The sequence below is a fragment of the Lactuca saligna genome, chromosome 1 (assembly GCF_052625555.1).
Source record: "Lactuca saligna cultivar CGN05327 chromosome 1, ASM5262555v1, whole genome shotgun sequence".
NCBI classification, from domain to species: Eukaryota; Viridiplantae; Streptophyta; class Magnoliopsida; order Asterales; family Asteraceae; genus Lactuca; species Lactuca saligna.
Window position 1 is genome coordinate 163,592,690 of NC_136417.1, and position 25,121 is coordinate 163,617,810.

Sequence of the window (25,121 nt, forward strand, 5' to 3'; positions counted from 1 at the left end):
GTTGTCACAAAATAGTTAGTCTAGCATTTGGTTTCTCGATCTCCGATTTATTTGACATAGAACTTAATCGAACACATCAATTCAGTTCTGACCGGGCCTGACACATAAGTCAAATCAAATCATCGAGCGGACGAGATATCACTTTTCCCTTCTTAGGATAAAAGTTACAAATAAAATTCGACTTATATGCATTTACTTATTCATTAACCAACTACACACAACAATGCGTTTTATAACATCGAGTTACCAATGCGTTTTCGCATTATCAATGTACAATCAATTAACCAATAACAAACCATATATCTAGGTTTTAAGACTATATGATATTATCATCTTGCGATCACCCATTTACTATCACATTCCATAAGGTGATTTCAGCAAGTGCGGGTTTGTTCCAATGCTCAAACCTAGTTCATAAGCACTCATGAACGTTGCAGCAATCTTTTGCTATCTCTAACACCATTTAGACACTCTACATACCTATTCATGACAATCTTCATTCATATCTACTTCCAACATATGAACTATTGTGGACTATTTGAACAATTCGATTATTCTTAATAAACTCAATTATTCTGGAAGTCAAAACATGCAAAGTGAAACAATAGTTAAACAATTAACATATGACAGTAACATTACTTATAAATAAAACTCCTTTATTTAATCATCAAATGTTAATTACATTTATCTATTACACGTTTCAAATACTATCTAATCTATGCTAATATCATCCTTCAACCCAATACTCCTAGCATGCTGCAAATGCTTAACCCTACTCAGTCCCTCCATAAGCGGATCTGTTGGGTTATCTTCCGATGATATTCTCTTCACTACGAGTTGTCCTTCTTCTCTACACGATGTCTAATGAAGTGATATTTTCTATCGATATGTCGTGATCTACCATGATCTCTCGGTTCCTTGGTCAAGGCAACCGCTCCCTCATTATCACAGAAAATCTCCATGGGCACCTTTATGGCAGGTACAACTCCAAGATCACCGATGAAGTTCTTTAGCCATATTGCCTCCTTCGACACTTCGCTCGCTGCGATGTACTCTGATTCGCACGATGAATCAGCTACGGTTTCCTGCTTGGAACTCTTTTAAGTTACTGCTCCTCCATTCAGGGTAAAGACCCAACCCGACTGCGAACGGTAGTTGTCCCTGTCGGTCTGAAAACTAGCGTCACTATAGCCTCGCACCTTCAAGTCATCACTCCCTCCAAGGACTAAGAACCATTCCTTCATCCTCCGAAGGTACTTAAGGATATTCTTCACCGCAACCCAATGGGCTCTACCTGGATTCCCTTTATATCTACTAACCATGCTCAAAGCAAAGGCTACATCAGGGCGAGTACAAGTCATAGCGTACATGATTGAGCCAACTGCGGAAGCGTATGGAACTCGGCTCATTTCAGCTATCTTGGCTTCGGTAATCGGACTTTGAGTCTTACTCAACTTGGCATTGTTTTGTATCGGTAATTCTCCCTTTTCGAGTTTTCCATACTAAAACGTTTTAGTACCTTCTCTAAGTAAGTGTTCTGACTAAGTCCTATTAGTCTCTTACTTCTTTCTCTTACTATCCTTATTCCCAAAATGTAGGAAGCCTCTCCAAGGTCCTTCATAGCGAAGCACTTCCCGAGCCAGGACTTAACATTCTGCAGAGTCGGGACATTGTTTCCTATGAGTAATATGTCATCAACATATAGAACAAGAAAGCTTACTATACTCCCACTGGCTTTGACATATACACACGATTCATCTTCGCTTCGTACAAATCCAAACTCTTTGACTTTCTCATCGAAGTAAAGATTCCATCTGCGAGACGCTTGCTTTAGTCCATAAATGGACTTCTCAAGCTTACACACTCTATTCGGATGCTTCGGATCCACAAAACCTTCTCGCTGAGCCATGTAAACATCCTTAGCCAACTTCCCGTTAAGGAAAGTGGTCTTGACATCCATTTGCCAAATCTCATAATCATGAAATGCTGCAATAGCTAGCATCACTCTAATAGATTTTATTTTCGCAACTGGTGAGAAGGTCTCTTCATAGTCAACTCCGGGAGTTTGAGTAAAGCCCTTCGCAACTAATCGCGGTTTATATGTGTGTACCTTTCCATCCACGTCGGTCTTCTTCTTGAAGATCCATTTGCACACAACGGTCTTACGTCCGGGCACATTATCAACCAAATTCCAAACTTGGTTATCATTCATGGATTGGATCTCGCTATCCATTGCCTCCTTCCATTTCGCAGACTACGGGCCTGCCATGGCTTCCTTATAGCTATTAGGTTCATCAAGGTTTATTAGTGTACTATCACTAATATACGTGTTGCCTTCGGTAGTAATATGAAAACCATACAACAGGGGTTGAAACCTAACTCTTTCGGAACGTCTAAGAGGTAATGTTATGTCAATTGGCTCAACCGGAGTTTCCTCCTCGGGTTGAGCGCCAACTGTTGAGGTTCCTTCATCTATCGATTCTTAAATCTCTTCAAGATCGATTTGCCTCCCACTGTCTCCTTGGCTTATGAGTTCTCGCTCTTGGAAAACTCCTCTCCTTGCAACAAAGACAACATTATCCTTCGGTCTATAGAAGAGATATCCAAAGGATTTCTGCGGGTAGCCGATGAAAATACATCGCTCACTACGAGGTTCGAGCTTGTCGTGAGAATCTCGTCTTACGAAAGCCCCGCAACCCCAAACGTTGATATGTGCTAACGAAGGAGCTTTCCCCGTCCACATCTCGTGAGGTGTTTTGGCAACCTTCTTAGTAGGGACTCAGTTAAGGATATGGGTGGCAGTCTCTAAGGCATACCCACAAAAAGAGATAGATAGCGAAGCATGACTCATCATAGAGCGAACCATGTCCAACAAAGTTCGATTACGCCTTTCTGCCACACCATTCAATTGTGGTGTCCTAGGTGGCATCAATTGTGAAACTATTCCACACTCCTTGAGATAATCGTGGAATTCAAGACTTAGGTACTCTCCTCCTCGATCGGATCGAAGCATCTTGATCTTCCTGCCCAATTGATTCTCCACTTCATTCTTAAACTCTTTGAACTTTTCAAATGTTTTTGACTTTTTTTTGATTAAGTAGATATACCCATATCTACTATAGTCATCGGTAAAAGTCACGTAGAAGCGGTTACCATCCTTCGTGGTAGATCTAAACGGTCCACACACATTAGTATGTATGAGGTCCAATAGACCCTCACCCCTTTCATACGTACCAGCGAATGGTGACTTAGTCATCTTTCCAAGTAAACAAGACTCGCATGTGTCATCTTCCCTAAGGTCAAATGACTCCAACACTCCATCCTTTTGGAGTTGGGCTATGCGTTTCTTGTTGACATATCCAAGACGACAATGCCATAAGGATGCCTTATCCATACTATTGGAAGAATCCAAGTACAAAACATCATTTCCTAAGTTATCAACAATCATAACAGTTTCATAAATTCCATTACATGGTATAGCTTCAAAGTAAAAGACACCATTTAGATAAGCTAAAATAGAACCATTCTCATTATTAAAAGAAAATCTAAAACCTTGTCTAAACAAACCATGAAAAGAAATGATGTTTCTAGCCATTTCTGGCGAATAGCAACAATTGTTCAAATCTAAAGATAAACTATTCCTAAGCACTAAAGAATACACTCCAATCTTGGTCACAGGCGACAATCTTCTGTTCCCCATGATTAGATTTATTCTTCCATGCTCCACGTCTCTACTTCTTCTTAGTCCCTGCACATTAGAACAAATGTGATAACCACAACCGGTATCAAGAACCCAAGAAGTATTGTGGGAATCATTAGATTTAATTGTATATATACCTATGAAAGATGGCTTGATCTTTCCTTCCTTGATGGCTTGCAGGTATTCCGGGCAGCTTCTCTCCCAATGTCCTAACTTGTGGCAGTGGTGGCACTCTGCCTCCTTCGGATTAGAGTAGGGCTTAGCGGGATCAACTTTGGTCCCACTAGAAGAGGCACCATCTCGGGCTTTCACCTTGCGATGGTTCTTTGACGAAGCCTTCCTCTTCTTTCCTTTTCCTTATCCTATTGCCAAGATAGGAGCAGAGGGCGGATTGGGAATTGGTGCAACAGACTTGTATTTGAAGTTGCTCTCAGCGACCCTTAAGAGACCTAAGAGTTTGCTTAGGGTGACCTCCTCTTTTTTCATGTGATAGGTCATCCTAAATTGATTGTAGCTCGGAGGCAAAGAGTGAAGCACCATGTCAATTGCCAAGTCTTCCCCAAAGTCAACATTTAACTTGCGAAGGCGGTCGACATACCTTTGCATCTTTTGCAAGTGCACGGTAAGAGATTTTCCATGACCCATCTTAGCGGAAATCATGTTCGTGAAAATCTCATAACGCTCTTGTCTCGCGTTTTGATGGTATCGCTCCAATAAGTCTTGATGCATTTCGTATGGATACATGTCCTCGTAGGACTTTTGGAATTCGGAGTTCATGGTCGCGATCATGATGCAATGCACTTTCGTTGCATCACGCTCGTGAGTTTCGAAAGCAGTGATTTCGGCGGGAGTAGCGATTTCGGGGTTGATTTTCTCGAGCTTCTCATCGAGGACATACTCCTTATCCTCATAGCGAGCAATCGTGCGAATGTATCTTATCCATTCGCTAAAGTTCGTTCCATCAAAGGTGACCTTTTGACAAAGGCTCATCAAAGTGATAGAACTTGCAGCAGCATTGTTAGCGTTCGACATCTACAAATAGAATAGACAAACATAGATTAGAGTATGAATCCCTAATTATCACCCAATAAGAAGAATTAGGGCTAGGATCCAACAACAATATTTACACATTAGAAAAGGGATGCCGTAATCTAATATGCAAACAATTTGAAGGTAAGTGAATGACGATTCACTAATTCTCCACCATGAAAAACATAACTTTAAGTCCTAAATGTATTGAGAATTCCTAGGTTCGGATGAGATTCATTGAAACTTTTCAATGGCATGTTTAAATCTCGATATGCCCCTCTTGTTTGTGATTGGGATACCGAGGATCACAAAGCGGGTGTGAATTACGATGCAAATTCACATGGTGCCTTCATTGTAACGATCACCTATTCGATGTGGCGGTAAACCACACACGCTCCATCGAACTATGATAAACAATGAATCACCCTTTGCCACGTTCGCTTAGAACCAATTAGTGTGCCGGTAAACCACACACGCTCCACTAACTTCTTAGCAAGGTGCAAAGTGTAATTTCATGGGATTGCATCAATTCACTTTTCCTAAAGTAACTAAGATTGGGAATTTTAATAAAACATGTAGTTACTTTGTATTTCTTATTATACTTTTAATGAGAGGATGAGGTTGCCCTATCCTACCCGTTCGGCTAACGACCCTCCACCAATCAAACGAGCGGTGGGTGTGAGTGTACACCCATTAAGCGCCATTTTATAGGCCGCAACCGTATACCCACCTTATAGACCGGCTTCGTGAATGAGGCCTACTAACGGTAAGACTAGCATTTAAGTTATATATATATATATATATATATATATATATATATATATATATATATATATATATATATATATATATATATTAATCTTGTAATATTATATTAGTATAGGGTTGTATTTTAAACTTGTAAAATTATAGGGTTTGAAATTTAAATTGTCTAAATTAAACTTTTAATCACAAAACATAAATTTCAAAACTTGAGGATAAGTTTTAAACATTTAAAACATAAAGGATCAAATAATAAATAATCTAAATCACATAATTATGTATATTTGATTAATAATTATCATATAAGGAAATCAAATATTTTATTAATTGATAATTATCTTCAATTAGATCAAAAATATAGTCATATATATCACAAAATCGGATTAGGGTTTATCTAATAAGATTAAGGTAAGTTTCCATAAGATAAATATGAAAAAAATCCCGTTTTTGGCTATTCCTGACGCTCGGAATCGCCGAGTACACAAAGGGACTCGCCGAGTCCACTTTGGAACTCGCCGAGTCCATGACTCAGAAACATAAAAATTGAATTTTTCAGTTTAGTTTCATACAATCAAGCAACAATTCAATGAAAACCAAGCTAGGCTCTGATACCACTGATGGTTTTTAGCCATAAGAACTTTCCTATGTGCGCATGCAAAACCCTAATGCTTTGATCTAGGCTTTCTAATCAAACATGCTTTGAATCCAAGAATTCTAATGACTATTTAGGTGTAATAACAATATTGAAATAAATCTAGAATCATACCTTTGGATTCCTTGTTGATCTTGTTGTCTTGGAGCTTCTAGAGTCACAATTGTCACTCCTCTAATGGCTTACAAACACCAAATAGCAAGGAGGATGATTTGGGAGAGAGGAGAGGAGAGGAATTCGGCCAGAGTCTCTCTACTTTAGATGGGATACCCAATTCCCTCAACCATAGGGTCTATTTATACTTGTAGACTCCTTAAGGGTTACAGCTCAAACCCTAATTGGATAACTTAGACTTTAAGTTAATCCATATCCTTACCTCAGATATCCTTTCGACAATTTTGGCTTATCCAAGCCCTAGAAATCGTCCAACCTATCTTCCATAAGGATTTATAGTCTAAAGTGTAACTATCAAGCAACTGACAGCTTATACCCTCTTATTTAATTAATCTCTTTGAGTCACCAAATTAATTCCAATTAATTCTATGACTTATATTAATCAAATAACAATATATTATTCTTTATATTATTCTCATAATATACTAATAATATTTACTCTCTCTTAATAAATCATCATATCAAGTTGCTATGGTGAAAGCAACCCAAAAGGACCATGCACAATCGGGTCAAATACTTGCCTAATATAGTTGCAGCCTTAGACACTATTCCAACAGTTTCTACTGTAATCATGACCTAAAAACTCATAACTTCTGTTTAGGTAGATGAATTTGTGAGCATGGATTGTTTATTTGATTAGGATTAATTTTAATTGGTGATTATGTTTTCTTAAGCTTGTTAAAGAACCTTATGTGTTAACAATAACTATTCTTCTGTTAATAAATCAGTAATTAAGTTGTATGAACATCTCTTAGTTGCTAATTTCATATGATTTACGTGACCACATAGTTGTATGTCTAGGAATAACGAATGTGAAACTAGAATTAACTTGAAGATAGGTAAGTTAATGTGTGAGCTTGTGTGATACAGCATCAACAAGAGGTTAATTGAATCACCAATTTGATTAGCTAATTACAAGTCTTTCTAATCCCGAATCAACAAACTTGGAAATTCATTAATTTAGACAACTGGCCATTGCTTGAATTAATCTGTTTTCTAAGGATTAGCTATAGCGAATGTGAATCTAATCACTTTAGTCGGTAACCAATGAAGAATTAATCCAATATATTTACCATAAAATCATCCATGGGAACAAATGATTCGAACCTAAACAAAAGGCCTTTTTAATCATTGAATTTAGTTGATGTTTGTTTTCTTAGCTATTAGTTGCTTAGTTTGCGTGTTAGTAAAGTATTTAAGTTTCTAGTCTTGCAAAACTAGAGAAAACACTTTTTTTTACTTGTTTTATTTAGATAATATTAGCATTTATTTTAATTGTTTACCGTTCCTGTGTTCGGTTCCCTACTTGCTTGAACTATATTACTAATCGATAGGTACAATGCCTTTCGTGTGTTTATTTTGTGTCTAAGTTAGTAGGATTAAAACTAGTTTGTTTCACACACATCAATTTTTTGGCGTCGTTGCCGGGGAACGATTCTAAATAGTTAATTTTATTTTCTAATTGTTATTATTTTTTTTATTTGTCGATTATTTTTTATTTAGTTTATTTAGTTTATTTTTATTTTTATTTATTATGTATTTTCCAAATCTCGATGCTTTTGATGATTTTCTTGAGGAAGTAGTACAGGAAATTGAGCAAGAAGATGAGGAGTGTGGATGGGATGAAGATTTGAAGAAGTTTGATAGATGGTTAGATAACATCTTGCCCAACACACAAGAACAATCTGAGTCACAAGAGCTAGAGTTAAAAGATGAAGAATTTAATCCAGAAAGAGATTTGGAGGAACTAGAAAGGTTGCTAGCAGAGAGTTCGGATGAAGAACAAAAACAAGCTGAATTGCAGGAACCAACTCGTGGTTTGACCATTACCACGATGTGGCCCCCTGTTCTTTTGGTTTGTGTTTCGAAGCGTGGGGTGACGAATCCAACTTGGGAGAAAGTTCTGAGGCACGATCCATTTTTGATTAGTATCCAACCGGTTCCAACCCTTGTTAAGATTGTTAGGTTTTATGAATTCAAGCTCGTTTGGCCAATTTTTGAAGCAAAGAGCCAAATTTTACAAATTAGTCCAAAGAAAATATTTAATGCAATGGATGGATGGGCATCAAATTTATTAGAAGTTTATTAAGTTGAGAGTCCAACTAAAGACTCGCACAAAAGGAAGCGCTTGCGGGAGGCAACCCGTCATTAGAGTTTTCTTTTCTTTTTCTTTCTAAACTTCTAGTGTTTAAGGATAATTTAGGATTTTTTATTTTAATGTCTTTTTTATTACTTGGTTTTTGTTTTTGATCTTTTTAGTTTAAGTGTAAGGATGCATGTGAGGGTCTAGAGTCAAGGCTGACAAAGCGAGAAATCGAGTCTAGGCGAGAGAGGAAACGAAGTTTTGAGTCAAGCTATGAGTCTAAGTGATAGAAGGGTTATAGAGTGTTTATTACCTAAAGAAAAATGAGGAAAATTATTAGTTTATATAATCCCCATACATCAGAAATGGACTTGGGCAGAATAATTTTTTTTCACACAACGGTCTACTCGCCTAGTGCATCTTATGGACTCGCCGAGTCCATGTGAAAATTCATGATTCTTTTGCCATTTATGCTTCAAATCGGTGAGTCTACATACTTACTCGACGAGTCACTCATTCTTCTTACTTTTGAGCTGAAGATTTGATGACAATTGATATGGGCATTGGTTCTATTCTTTGAAGATCATTTTCCGAGAATTTCCAAGAGTTTTTCCCTTATATTTGGAGCTTTTATAATGACCGTACCACACGATATTTTGACACCCAAGACATGGATGAGTTGTTCCCATGTCTAAAGTCAGCTGAAGATGGAGCTTTAAATGAAGAAGTTCAACCTTGCAACTACTATCCCAAGGGAGTTTGTTCCAATTCCCTCTTTATTTTATTGTTCTTTATCATGTATAATATGCAATGGGGACATTGCATAAATTAAGTGTGGGGTAGGGGGTTGGTTATATTAGTAAAATTTTAGTTAATTTTGAAATTTTTGCATAAAATTTGCTAGGATTAATTTAGAAAATTTTGGTAAAGCAATTAAGGATCATGCTAGTATTATATTTGATGATTGCATGAAAACCCAAATGTTTAGTTGAGCCTATATACATTCTAGTGCATTTGTGGCTTCCTTATTCTAGTGAAATCATGGGACAAAAACACGACCTCGCTTAGTTTGAAGGATGCAATATGTTTAGCATCGTGTACCAGAAATGTATCCAGGAAAATTGTTATCTTTAGCTAATAAAGGTTGAAGTTGAGCGCCCTTGCATAAGCATGTAGGTTTTGAGTGAAAAAAAAGTGAGGTACATGTAAAAAAAACAAAAGAGAGAATTACAAGAAAAGTTCTAGGATTTTTGGAGCAGTTAAAGTAAAGATCAAAAGATCAAAGTTCTGAATTCAAAAAGTTGAAGATACCAAAAATCAAATAGCAAGGTGGTGAATTCAAAGAAATTAAAGATCAAATGTCAAAGAAGTGAAGAATTCCAAAGAACTTCAATGTGGTATCATAAATTGTAATTGTCTAGATTATGTATGCTTGGGTTGCTCAACCAAAAATACCATGAGGTTAAGAGGTTTTCTGAGGATGGATTCGGAGGGATGCATACAATGAGCATTGTTCGGAAAAAGTTGGCGAATGTTTATGAGGATTGTGAGTATTCGGAGTATGGGGGGTTATTAGGAAAATTTTAGACACAAATGCATGCGTTGCAGTCTTGGCATAATGGATGGGTTTGATTGGAGTTGTCTTATGTGATTCTAATGTGTTAAAATTCAGTTTTTCTTGGGGGCAAGCAAAAGTCAAGTGTGGGGTATTTTGATATGGGCATATTTAGTAATAAAATTCATACATTATCTTAATACTTTATGTTGTTTTTGTCTCTTTTAATGAAAAAAAGGTGCTTAATTAGTTTATAATTTCATTTTTCAGCAACAATGACATGCTCAGATGGAAAAGGAAGCGGAACTAGCGATTGAATGTTTGGATCTTGGATTTTGAAGAAAGAAGGATGTTGCTGGACAGCTTGACCCCGTCGGCAGTGTTTTGGGCATATCTCCTGAACCGTAACTCCAATTGATGAGATTCAAAATGTTCTGAAAACTACACACAATTTCGGATGACTTTCGTGTTTTGAGAAGATGCTAATTCCAAACGTACTGGGCGAGTAAGCCATCAACTCGCCGAGTTGGTCAGAAGTTTCTGGACGCGTTGACTTGCCGTACACGGGTTTTAAGTGATGGACTCGCCGAGTAGGTCACTGGACTCGAGGAGTAGCCTCTGTTTTGTGAAAATATATATAAAGGGACTTTCAGATCGACACCCTAGCATAGAGATGAACCCTTGGAGGCCAATTGTAGACTAAAGGTGTTGTTGTAGCGTGGGAAGCAAGGGAATCAACCCTACATTCCATTTTAAGGAGAATCAAGTCAAAATCAAGTTTACTCTTACCTAATCTCTTGTTTGAACTATGTTTTTACCAATTGATTTCGTTTTTGTGCTTGTTTCTAATGTAATCATGAGCTAATAACTCATAACTTCTATTTGGGTGGATGAATTTGTGAACATGGATTGATTATTTGATTAGGATTAATTTTAATTGGTGATTATGTTTTCTTAAGCTTGTTAAAGAACCTTATGTGTTAACAATAAATATTCTTCTGTTAATAAATCAATAATTAAGTTGTATGAACATCTCTTAGTTGCTAATTTCATTTGATTTACGTGACCACATAGTTGTATGTCTAGGAATAACGAATATGAAACTAGAATTAACTTGAAGATAGGTAAGTTAATGTGTGAGCTTGTGTGATACACCATCAACAAGAGGTTAATTGAATCACCAATTTGATTAGCTAATTACAAGTCTTTCTAAACCCGAATCAACAAACTAGGAAATTCATTAATTTAGACAACTGGTCATTGCTTGAATTAATCTATTTTCTAAGGATTAGCTATAGCGAATGTGAATCTAATCACTTTAGTCGGTAACCAATGAAGAATTAATCCGATATATTTACCATAAAATCATCCATGGGAACAAATGATTCCAACCTAAACAAAAGGCCTTTTTAATCATTGAATTTAGTTGATCTTTGTTTTCTTAGCTATTAGTTGCTTAGTTTGCATGTTAGTAAAGTATTTAAGTTTCTAGTCTTGCAAAACTAGAGAAAACTCTTTTTTTTACTTGTTTTATTTAGATAATATTAGCATTTATTTTAATTGTTTACCATTCCCTGTCTTCGATACCCTACTTGCTTGAACTATATTACTAATCGATAGGTACACTGCCTTTCGTGTGTTTATTTTGTGTCTAAGTTAGTAGGATTAAAACTAGTTTGTTTCACACACATCAAGAGGCTTTACACCAAATTCACCAAGTGTGATTTTTGGTTACGAGAAGTCCAGTTCCTAGGGCATCTCGTTAACCAGAAAGGGATATTGGTCGATCCGGCCAAGATTGAGGCGGTGATGAGTTGGGAGGTGCCGAGGTCACCTACAGAGATCAGGAGTTTCCTAGGATTGGCAGGCTATTATTAGAGATTTATCAGGGATTTCTCCAAGATCATCGTGCCACTCACCAAGTTGACCCGGAAGGGCGTTGCTTTCTCATGGGAATCCAGAGCAGTAGGCCTCCTTTGACACACTTCGTCAGAGGTTATGCAAAGCCCCGGTGTTAGCCCTTCCAGAGGGAATGGAGGTCTTCGTGGTATATTATGATGCGTCGATATCAGGGTTAGGAGCGATGCTTCTGTAGAGGGGGCATGTGATAGCATATGCATCAAGGTAGCTGAAGCCTCATGAGGCAAGGTATCCCACCCACGATTTAGAGTTGGGGGCAGTGGTGTTCGCCCTCAAGATCTGGTGTCACTATTGGTATGGGGTCCGGTGTATCATATACACAGATCACAAGAGCCTGAAGTACTTGACGGATCCGCCTAGCCTGAACATGTAGCAGAGGAGATGGTTGGATGTGGTAAAGGGTTATGATTGTGAGATACTGTACCACCCGGGTAAGGCTAACGTGGTAGCCGATGCCCTGAGCCATAGGACGGAGAGCGTCTCGATGCGAGACGTTTGTTTGAGATTGACAATGATGACTCTGATGTTGGACACCATTCGAAGGGCCTAGGCTGAGGCTGTGAGACCAGAAAACCAAAAGAGGAAGTGAGTTATCAGGAAGGTATCAGAGTTCGTTACCGATAGACGGGGACTTATGACATTTCAGGGTTGGATTTGGGTACCGTTTGTGGGCGGTACGCATACCATTTTGATGGAAGAGGTGTTGGGTTTCGAGCAATCTAACACTCCTAAGTGTACATGCAACCCTAAATACCTTGGATCTATGTTTTCTCTATTATACATGAAAATATCAACTTTCCAAGGTATTGTACTATTCTAGCATACAAAACTTTGAATAACTCAAGTTAGAATAACATACCTTTTGTTGGTGCTTGTCTTCATGAAGCTTGAGTGCCTAGTGCCCCAAGTGTGACACCTCAAATTGTTCACACAACACCATAAGCACTTGGAATAACTTAGAGAGAAATTAGAACACTTCATGAAATCGTTTTGCCCTCACCCTCATACATAGTGTATATGATTTCTTGAGCCATGGGATTCTTTTATATGGTGGCTATTAGGGTTACACCATGTAACTCGTGACTTTACCCATTCCTTATGATGCATGGATTTTAACCTCCATGGAGCATCCATGGGTTACCCCATGGACTTAGTCCAACATAAGCAATCTTGGATCACAAGCCCACATATATAAGAATGAATGATTTACACAATCAACCCATATATTTAATTAGTCTCCTTTTGATCACTTAATTAATTCCAAATTAATTCTTGATCAATACTAATTAAATAACCTTATTAATATATTAGAACTTATAATATATTAATAAACCTTAAGTGTTATTTCTATCATTTTAGTCTATCCAAGTGCATGATACCATGCAACCCAAATGGACCATGCTGGGTCGGGTCAAGTTTTATCAATTATAGTTATGGACTTAGACATTAATCCAACAGTCTCCCACTTGGATAAGTCTAAAACTATTATTGAAAGTATGACTTCAAAACCCGACTAGCAATCGTAGCTCTCAAAAGCTTCTGTCGAACTCTGACATTTGTCATTGACTTGTCCATCAGATAAGGGATCATATATTCTTCCATTCTAGATATCATATGGACTGAGACATGGTTTATAATCATTCTCTCTGTCCATTTGTTGTTTCCCGATTTCTGATTTATGACGACTGACTAATTGAAAAAATCAAATCAGTCCTGGCCCGGCCGAGCACTTCCATTTGTCATCATCAAATCATCGAGGGGCCCACAGATATCGCTTTTATCCCGAAGGTAAAAGGAATGGATAAACTTTGACTCATATGCTTGTACTAACTATTTGTTGAATCATACACAAAGGCACGTTTTATAACATCGAGTTACCAATGCATTTACGTGCAATAAATGTATAACCAACTCATAGTCAACAACTCATATCTCTAGGTTTGAAGAATATATGATATTATCGTCTCATGATTCACTCGTGATAAAATCCATGAAGTGAATCCAAATGAGCGTGGGTTGAATCCAATACTCAGTCCTTATGAGTACTCATGAATGTTGTAGCAACTATTGCATTGTCTAAAGCACTTTAGACAAATCATACAAGCCAAATTCACGACAGTCTTCATTCATATCTACTTCCAACATATGATCGACTGTGGATGGTTTGAATAACTTGTTCATTTGGGAGAATGACCTAGTTATTCTGGAAGTCAAAACATGCAAAGTGAAGCACAAAATAATACTAATCCTATATGGCCTCAACACTTTGAGCGTAAATAAAACACCTTTTATCTAAGCACCATATTGATCACTCATTATTCATGTTTCGATTAATCAACTTAATACTTGAATTGAAACATTAGTGATGCCATGCTCCAAGCATGCATACTATGTTTCTCTAAACAATAGTTATGCCATACTCCAAGTATGCACACTATGTTTACATGTGGTCATCTCTTTGTGAAATGTATATCAATTGAACATAACTTCAATGATCCTCATCTCACAATCCCAATCCTTATTGTAAATGTAAGAATACCAAGTTCTTGTCATTTATCGTAATCTATGCAATGATCCTCTTGTAATGATATTCACACAAGTCACAAAGACTTGGCAACAAACATTACAAAGTATTCCAATGGAAGTCAATTCCATGGAGATGAAGTCTCAAATTCAAAGTACATTCCTTTGAACATCCTTCTTTGCATAGATTCAAAGAATAACTTCCACCTATGGAAACAATTCCATATTCCCATCTTGACCATCACTTTTGAACAAGAGTTGCCTCTTTCCAAAATATGTCAATAAGATCCTTACTCTATACTTCCAATTGTCCATGAGTAACCAAACTTTGGAAAACCCCAAATTGTTCTCGACAATTGCTTAATCATCTTAGTCATATCCAGTTCTAATCCTTTTTCCCTTCTTAACACCCTAAGCATTAGGAAAATTTAGAATGGATGAATATTATAACACATGCAATCGATCCTATATCCGAAGCATATGGGATACGATTCATGCTATAATATTTTTATTTGCCATGTTCTGATAATTCGAGCTATGAAGAGGGATGCCGTAATCATAATCGAATTTTGAGAAAGCAACATATATAGAAATTCTTTATGTTGAACCATTTCAACATAACATTCATATATATTCTTGACTAAAGTTGATTAAAATCTCAATCTAAGCTTGTAGAATTGAAATGAAGTATAAATTTCTCTCCCTTAATTATAGTAAAACAACTTTTTCAAAGCGAGTTGAAACTTTTTGTTTTCTATAATTAACATTGCTAACTTTCAACATAATCATCATGCTCCCACTAGCATAATGATTATTATCTAACTAGCATAACACTTTTATGCTCCCACTAGCTTTCACATGTACCTAGAAATCAGTCAGATTTCTGATACTAGATTGCCTTGATAAGACTTTATCAAATCATACACCTGGAGTCTAAACCTTTCCTTAGATAGCTCACATGTGAGTCTAAACCTTTGCCATTCTCATTAGTTAGTGTGCCGGTTAACCACGCACACTACACTAACGACATGAGAATGCAAACTTCACACTTGCTATCCACTTAAATCTACTTAGTGAAAGAGTTTCCTCACGATCATTTTTATAAATCGGAGAGAAAACTTATGACACTTAGATTTAATGGTGTATGTGTTCTTATCCATGTGAATTGTCAAAACCATAGTCACATGACAAGGATAATGACAAATCCAAACTCATATGGACTGAACTCAATCTAATTTCTTGCCACCTGGCATCTCAAGGGCCTGCCATTGCTTCCAAGTTGTTATGCAACCAGTTGAGAACTCTTAGAACTCCAATGCAAAACCAACTTTAACTGGAATGGGCAAAGAATATGTCAACACGATAGGTTACAAACCTCAAGTCGTGGTCTAGTGATTAACAAAACTCTTGATTAGTTCTTGAATCTATCTTAAGATCCTTTTAAGGCTCCCACTGGCCTCTTGACATATAAGATTCTCTTTGTCAAGAACCATTCCTTGACAAAAACGAATATTCAAGAGTTAGTGCAGATTCTTATCAAGTTAAACACTTCTCACAATTCGTCTTAGTTGGTCTTTGTTTTATCCAAAACATCACAACTTACCGATTTCAAATGTACAAGAGTAAGAACACATTTTACTCTACATTTAACATGTGTTATAAACCTTTCTTAAGATTATGTCACTCAAGGCTTAATCTTGGTGTATGATTCTAAGATTTAATTTTGGAACGAAGTATAATTTATCTTTTGATCTAACCATTTCAACAATTCACGATTCCTCTCCTTAGTCAAATAAAATGAACTAAGGTGTCCTCAGAGGATCAATTGTGACATGGTTTCATAATCACTAAGATAATCATAACACAAAATACACAAGTACTCTCCCATCTCTTCAGATTGGAGAAACTTTTATCTTTCTACCTTATTTGATTCTTCTTTTTCATTCTGCCATACATTGAAACTTTTCCAATGTTTCAGAATTACACTTAAACTTGTAAGCATAATCATATTTACTAAACTCTAGTAAATCTTATCAACCTTTGTGGTGGACCTGACCAGCACACAACCAAGTGTACCCAATCCTTTAGTTCTTCACTTGACTCACATGCGAATGTGAATAAGGAATTAGTCTTAATTTACCAAAGATAAAAATTCTCATTCATCACACAATACAACTTGCATGATTCCAAGTTTCTATCCAACTGAAACTTGGGTGATGAGAATCTTTCCTTATTTGGTAAACTATGACACTACCACAAATGAAAGAATCAAATCCATTTCCTATATTGCTTATCAATGGAAACATATAATCAACAATTTTTCACAAATGCCATTGTAAGGATACTTAAAATAAATAAAATCAAAACCAACTTTCTTTTATTTTAAAACACTGCGGAAAAATTAATCCTTACAATCCATATGGAAAACTTGTTGTTATCTATTCCTAAGCAATATATCATAACTCTTAAGTAACAGCTCAAAAATTCTGAGCACTGAACCATGCGATCGAAATCCATCTTCGTGATCAGAATCAGCATATACTTCCTTTAAGTTTCTTCACCTTTTCTTTGATTCTTAAAACATCAACATGTGACCTCGTCACATTATGCAATAAGAATCTCAGAATAGAAACTTAATAGAGTTAGACAATGGACTTTACCTGAAGTATAGTCAAACCTATTGACTTTACCATCCTTAAGATGTTTCAGGTAAATTTAGCAGCTTCGCAACCAAAATCTTTCCTTTGGCAACAGAATCATATGGACTCTTTGGAAACGGTACATGGAACTATCACAGACTTAACCTTTCTCTTTACCATTTGGTCAACCGAGTTGACTATAGCCGATCCCTTTCCATTGGGAAGAGAAAGTTTTTCCTGGACCTCCAACGTCACCATATTCAATGTCCAAATAGATTTGGAAAGTAGATCTTCCAATCCAATTTGCTTTACTAATGCTCCAAATCACTGCTGAGCATCATCAAGCAAATAGGTAAGCTCATTAAGGGTCTTGTCGTCACCTGTCATCAGGGAGTAACTGAAGAACCAAGTCAGCAGCCAGCTACCTCGAGACTTCGACATCCGACTCTCCCGACTTGTCAATATGTGGCTTAATCCCCATGATCTAAGCATATATAGACTTTGCTTGCCAATAGGGATTGAGTGACTTAGAACGTATCAAGTCTTAAAACATGTGGCATAGGGAGATTTATTGGAGTAGGTGGATGAAGTAAAGTATGATTTCTAGTCCCACAAATGCCCAACAAAGGGATTGAGCTTTCACCTTGATTGCCATTTGGGATATCATCTTCATTAGGAAGCTTGTTCCTAAAGATTTGGGAAGACCATAGTTGTCTAAACTAGACATCTATAATGGGAGAAATTCAAGTTAGTTGATTTAAAGTCCTTAATATAACACCCAATATGAAATATTAAGGCTAGGACCCAACAACCTATTTATAACTGGAAGAGGGATGCCGTAATCGAAATTATAAAATATTTGAAGGTAAGTAAATGACGATTTACCAATTTCCACCATGAAAACGAAATATTTTATTACTGGGTTTTATTGGTTTTGAAGCTCCTAGATCTTTTGAGATACATTGAACTTTCAATGGCATGTTTGAATCTCGATTGTGCCCTATCAAGTTTGTGACTGGGATGCCGAGGATCACAAACAAGGTGTGAATAACCATACAAATTGACTTGGTACCCTTAACAATATTACCTAATCGATGTGCCGGTTAACCACACACGCTCCACCGATCTATAATAAAGTCAAGTTACCCTTTGCCACTCTTACTAGTCCATATTAGTGTGCCGGTTAACCACACACGCTCCACTAACGACTTGGTAAGGTACAAAGTGTAATTTTATGGGTAGCACCTTTTCACATTTTCCTAAGTAACTAAGATTGGGAATTTATAAGTGTTTAGTTACTTAGTATTTTTCATTATACTTTTAATGAATATTTAAAGTCGTATCGTACCCGTTCGGCTAACGACCCTCCACCAGTCAAGGAAACGTTGGGTGAGATTGGACACCCATTAAACTGCCATTTTATAGGCAGTAACCTTATACCCCCCTTATAGACCGACTTCGTGAATGAGGCCTACTAACGGTATGATTGACTTCCTCTTGTACATATCTATATAATTAAAATTATAATAGTAGTATAAGGGTTGAATTTTAAATTTTTTAAAAATTCAATGTTCAATTTGGAATTAAAGTATACATGAGGAGTAACTTTTTAAATTCCAAAATTTGAGGGAAAGTTTTGAAACTATTTCAAGACTCTTTAAATCATAACTTATGAGTTTAATGGTTCATTAAAATGAAGACTCTTCATTTTAATGTAACCCCTTATTCTTTAAAAACACTTTAAAGAAGTGTCTCTTCAACATCCATAACTTGAGGACAAGTTATGGAGTCATTAATGTATTTAATGGAAAAAACTATTACATTTTATGTAACCTACAAAACTTTTATGAGTTTTTAATATTCATAAATATGACTTTTCACATAACTTGAAGACAAGTTACAAAAACATATTTTATGAACTTCTTTTAGACTAATATGGATTGAAAACAACTAAAACATAATTTTTCATTATCAATCTAAACTAACTCATAAATTAAGGAAACATAAAATTCTTGAAAATTCATAACTTGAGGACAAGTTATGAACTCCATACAATTTTCAACAAGATCATGAATTATATCAACAAACAATTTGCACACAATTCCTATGATCTAGCAAAACTGATAAGCATGATTATTCATAATCAACAATTTTCAAGAATAACATGAACACATATAAACTTGAAAATTTTATTATAGCATTGAAATTGGTTTAACATAATCATTACCACAATCAAAACAAGTTTTATAAGCCCAAACCAGTCAAAGGTAATGATTCTAGACCAATTCCAGCACCAAAACTCGAAAATATGATGTCTGGGGTTCCAACTCGTCGAGTGCATGAACAAACTCGGCGAGTTGGATGCATTTTGCCTTGGACTCATCGAGTCCCTTCATGGACTCGGCGAGTCTGCTGGGCAGACAGCACCAAAAGTCGATTTTTAAGCAGTTTAAGCAAGTACAACAAGAAAACTAGCCTAGGCTCTGATACCACTGTTGGGTTTTGAGCAATCTAACACTCCTAAGTGTACATGCAACCCTAAATACCTTGGATCTATGTTTTCTCTATTATACATGCAAATATCAACTTTCCAAGGTATTGTACTATTCTAGCATACAAAACTTTGAATAACACAAGTTAGAATAACATACCTTTTGTTGGTGCTTGTCTTCATGAAGCTTAAGTGCCTAGTGCCCCAAGTGTGACACCTCAAATGGTTCACACAACACCATAAGCACTTGGAATAACTTAGAGAGAAATTAGAACACTTCATGAAATCGTTTTGCCCTCACCCTCACACATAGTGTATATGATTTCTTGAGCCATGGGATTCTTTTATATGGTGGCTATTAGGGTTACACCATGTAACTCGTGACTTTACCCATTCCTTATGCTCCATGGATTTTAACCTCCATGGAGCATCCATGGGTCACCCCATGGACTTAGTCCAACATAAGGAATCTTGGATCACAAGCCCACATATATAAAAATGAATGATTTACACAATCAACCCATATATTTAATTAGTCTCCTTTTGATCACTTAATTAATTTTAAATTAATTATTGATCAATGCTAATTAAATAACCTTATTAATATATTAGAACTTATAATATATTAATAAACCTTAAGTGTTATTTCTCTCATTTTAGTCTATCCAAGTGCATGATGTCATGCAACCCAAATGGACCATGCTGGGTCGGGTCAAGTTTTACCAATTATAGTTATGGACTTAGACATTAATCCAACAAGAGGCACATCGATCAGAATTCTCAATCCACCCCGGGGCCACTAAGATGTATTTGGACCTAAAGAGGGAGTATTGGTGGCCCTGTATGAAGAGGGACGTTGTGTGGTTCGTTGAGAGGTGCCTAACCTGTCGTCGGGTTAAGGCTGAACACCAGAGACCGTGTGGTAAGTTGCATCCGTTAGAGGTTCCTAAGTGAAAGTGGGAACAGATTACTATGGACTTTATCACAAAATTGCCAAGGACTGCGAGGGGCGGTGATGCAATTTGGGTGATTGTAGACCGTTTGATGAAGAGCGCTCATTTCCTTGCTATCAATGAGAGCTCTTCCACAGAGAAATTGGCAGAGATGTACGTGAGGGAGGTGGTATCGTGACATGGAGTGCTGATCTTGATTGTCTCAAATCGAGATGTGCGTTTCACTACAAGATTCTGGAAGAAATTTCATGAAGAGTTGGGCACGAGGTTGCATTTAATATCGCATACCACCCACAGACTGACGGGCAGAGCGAGCGGATGATCCAGATGCTCGAGGACATGCTTCGAGCGTGTGTGTTGGATTTCGGCGAGATTTTGGACACAGATTTGCCTTTGGTAGAGTTTTTCTAAAACAACAGCCATCATTCGTTGTTGTATAGGAGGAGGTGTCGGACGCCCATTTGTGTAGCACCTGGTTTCCGGTATGTGAATTTTATTTGAGCATTGCCCTAATTTAGCCTTGGACTCGGCGAGTCATAGGGTCCGACTCGCCGAGTAGGGCTCAGGACACGTTTAAGTAGGCGACTCGGCGAGTCCACATCCTGGACTCGGCGAGTCACCGCTGCTGGATGAAACCCTAAGTTTCAAGGGTTTGCACCCTATTTAAACTCTCTTTCCGCCCCAACTCGTCCCCATTCACCCCCAGAACTCCCCCAACATCGTTTTCCCTTGTTTCCTTGAGAGATTGAGGTGTTCTTGGTGTGTTCTTGAAGGTTTTGAGGAGTAAGAGGAGTAGATCAAGAAGAGGAGAAGGAGATCAGCCATCTTTGTGTCATTTCAATATTTCCCTTGAGGTATATCTCGTTTTCCCCTGTTTCTATGCTTAGGATGTCATTTGGGACACTCTTGAGCAATACTTCAAGCTTGTTCGTGCTTAATGACTCGTAATAAGTGGATTAACCTTTAGATCTAGGCAATATTGAGCTCCAGGAGCTCAGATCTGTGAGCTTTATGGCCCCATGTGGCTTGTTCATCCTAGATCTACCATTTTGAGGCATTTTGCACCCTAAAATCCACATTAGTGAATATCCACACGTAAAGTTGGAAACTTTACGTGTGATTTGTGTCCTAGAAGTCCAGATCTATGAATGGCATGGACTGAAACCGAGTAAATCTGTGTATTTGGTGAATGCATGGCGACGACTCGGCGAGTCGCATAGGTGACTCGGCGAGTCTGGTCGCGAGTCACCGATTTGGTCCCTTCTTCATGTGTCGAGTTGAGCCATGAGTCACAGGGGGTGACTCGGTGAGTTGGGAGCTGAACTCACCCATGTTAGGACTCGGCGAGTCAATGCCCTGACTCGGCGAGTCCAAGGCAATCTTCATAGATCAAGAACAGACTCGGCGAGTTGTTCATACAACTCGGCGAGTCTTAGCATAAAGTGTTCATCGGATGAAGATGAACTCGACGAGTTGTTCATGCAACTCGGCGAGTAGGATGAAGGAGTTGAACGACAGTTAGAAGGTGAACTCGTCGAGTCATAGCCCGACTCGACGAGTAGAACCAGGGACCCAGGACATTGGTTTGCTAGGGACTCGGCGAGTGGTGATCCACTCAGCGAGTCGGGTCAACTGAAAAATTGACTCTAGCTTTGGTTTAGAGCTAGACCGGGGGTAAAATGGTCATTTTACCTAAAGGACAGTTAGCAGTGTTTGATTGAGTATGTTGTGGGAATTGCAGCCGGAGGACTCCCGGAGCAGCAGCAGTCAGTTAGTTCCCGATCAGTTCAGCAGCTACTTTGAGGTGAGTTACCATCCAGTAGCAGTGGGTCTAAGGCCACAACGCCGACCCACCAGTAGGAGATGTATGATAGATGATTGTCTTTGTGATATCATCTAAGTTTGCTACTACCTGATATGTTATATGCTAGCATGATATGTTGTATGTGATAGTAGTAGAGTTTGGTTGTTAGGACCAAAGGGTAGTCAGACACCCCAGATACGTCTGACAATATGTGATGATATGTTTGCATGCTGGCTTGTTATGTTATATGTGATCGTAGTAGTAGGGGGTGAAATAGTCCCCGAGGATCGGTTGTTAGGACCGATGGGTAGTCAGCACCCCAGAATGGCTTGACATGGGTAGTCAGCACCCCAGAATGGCTTGACACGGGTAAGACGGCACCCCAGAATGGCCGTATGGGTAGGTCGGCACCCCAGAATGGCCGTACCGGGTAGTCAGGCACCCCAGAATAGCCTGGCAGTACGTATGTTATGTGTTTGTATGGTATGCGGTACGTTGGGGGAACTCACTAAGCTTTGTGCTTACGTTTACAGTTTTGTTTTCAGGTACCTCTGCATCGAAGGGGAAGGAGCCGACGCGGTAGCGGCACGTCATACACACACTCTTCGGTTTCCGCATTTATGAGATTTACTGGGATTGTACTCTGATATTTTGATGGGATGTATGGTTTGACTTTTTAGAACATGGTTGCGATGTGTTATGGTGTGAACAAACAATGTTTTTATTTATTAACGTTTTCTAAAGTAATACCTTAAAAATGAAATTTTCGGACGTAAAAATTGGGTCGTTACAAGTTGGTATCAGAGCCCTGGTTTGAGGGATTCGGACACGCCTTCGGGAGTGTTTGGACTCAAATCGAGGGATTGAAAGATTTTTCCAAAAGAAATTGTTCTTTAAAACCCGGAAAAGAGTCACAAGAAAGAGTAAAGTGTGTGACGTGCGCGACCGGCCGAGCTCAAGTAAGTATTCCCCATAGTACCCATACAAGTTTATGTTATGTTTATCAGCTTTATGAATATTGCATGCTAGAATAGACTAAGGATCTAGGAGTGATGCCTTATGTGCCTGTTTATTTGCTACAGCTTTATGAATATTGCATGCTAGAATTGAGTAGACAGCAGTATGATAGCCTGTTTAGGTTATGCCTGATAGTATGAGCTTAGCATCCTATGTTAAGTGTCGTTTCTTGATCTAAGAACAGTTTTGGCTCGAGTCTGTTTTTCCTTATCCGAATGCTGCTTGCTTCGTGCTTGGTGGGATTCTGAGTAATGGGAGTGAGCCACTAGGTAAACACGTCACACCACATGTAATCAGGGTTGAATAATCCCAAAGTGTTGGAACTGGCCCTATTGCGCAGCTCTTGTTTGAGTCCAACCGTTGTAGGGACGGATCTTTTACTTGAAGGATTATCTAATCCTCATCACATGTGATGGTGTTTAGGTGGTGGCTAACTGGCATTATGAGGAGACCTACAGCAGCTAAGGACCAGTTGTGTTGAACTTGGGTTTTCCCTAGGGCAAGCCTAGGACGAGAATAACAGAGAGTAGCAGTAGTAAAGGGGAGCTGGTGGAGTCGAGGAATTCCTCGGAGAAGGTACGGATAGATGTGGAAGGTAGTATGGGCCCGTACTACTGAAAGCAGAGGATCCGTACCCGAGCTGAGGAAGGCCAAGACGAAACCAAGGAACCTGTAAGTAGTTGAGATCCCTCAGAAAGTAGCAGTACCACTAATGATTATTATGATGTTTTGCAGAATGGTGGTACTTCGACCGAGACCGACAGATGGCGGGTCAGGAGAGGGGTCAGGTTCGGGATCTGGCACCGAGCCGATTGAGGAGAGGTTACGTGAGTTCATCACGTCGGAGATCACTAGGGGCATCCTTGAGTCGACCCCCATCATCTTTGGGTCGATCAAGGAAGGGATCGTGGAGTTGATGGAGGATCGCCTACGGGCATTCAGGAGCGACTTGGCCTCTAGCCAGTCGGGATCTCGCACACTGTCCTTCAAGGACTTCAGAGGCAGTGGTGCGCCGGATTTCCATGGGGTGAAGGACCCCATTGTCGCCAGGCGGTGGATTGCGGATATCGAGTCCGCCCAGTTGACCAGCTTCTGCCCCGAGGGGTCGAAGGTGAGGTACGCAGCAGGGTGTTTACGGGACCGGGCCCGAGATTGGTGGGAGTCAGTGGGTGACTCGTTGGGAGCCTCGGCTATCGAGGCAATGACCTGGTCGGACTTTGTGGCTAGGTTCAGGGCAGAGTTTGCGCCAGCGGTCGAGCTTCAGCAGCTGGCCAGGGAGTTTTTAGACATGAGGCAGACGACAGAGACCGTGGCGGAGATCACCGCCAAGTTTCGGGAGAGGGCTTTATTGGTGCCCCAGTATGCAGGTGACGAGGATATGAGGAGGACTCGTTACCATGATATGCTACGAGCTGACATTCGGGAACATGTTAGCTTTTCGGCCTGCCCTACCCTGGACTCCATGATTGCCAGGGCTAGGGAGAGAGAGATAGATTTGGAGCACATCCGGAAACGGAAACTTGAGGATGGTCAGGCATCAGGGGCTTCGGGGAAGAAGCCCAAGGGATCAGATGGGAGGCCAAAAGGCCAGTCGGGACCAAGCCGCTGCAGGAGGTGCGGCAGGCCGCACGAGGGAGCGTGCAGGATGGGATCGTCAGGCTGCTACAAGTGCGGAAAGTTTGGGCATATCAGCAGGGATTGCACTGCTCCTGCGATAGTTATTCAGACATCGGAGTTGCTGTGTTTCCACTGCAACCAGAGGGGCCACAAGAAGGCCAATTGCCCCATGTTGACAGTTTCAGCGCCAGTGAAGGCGCCA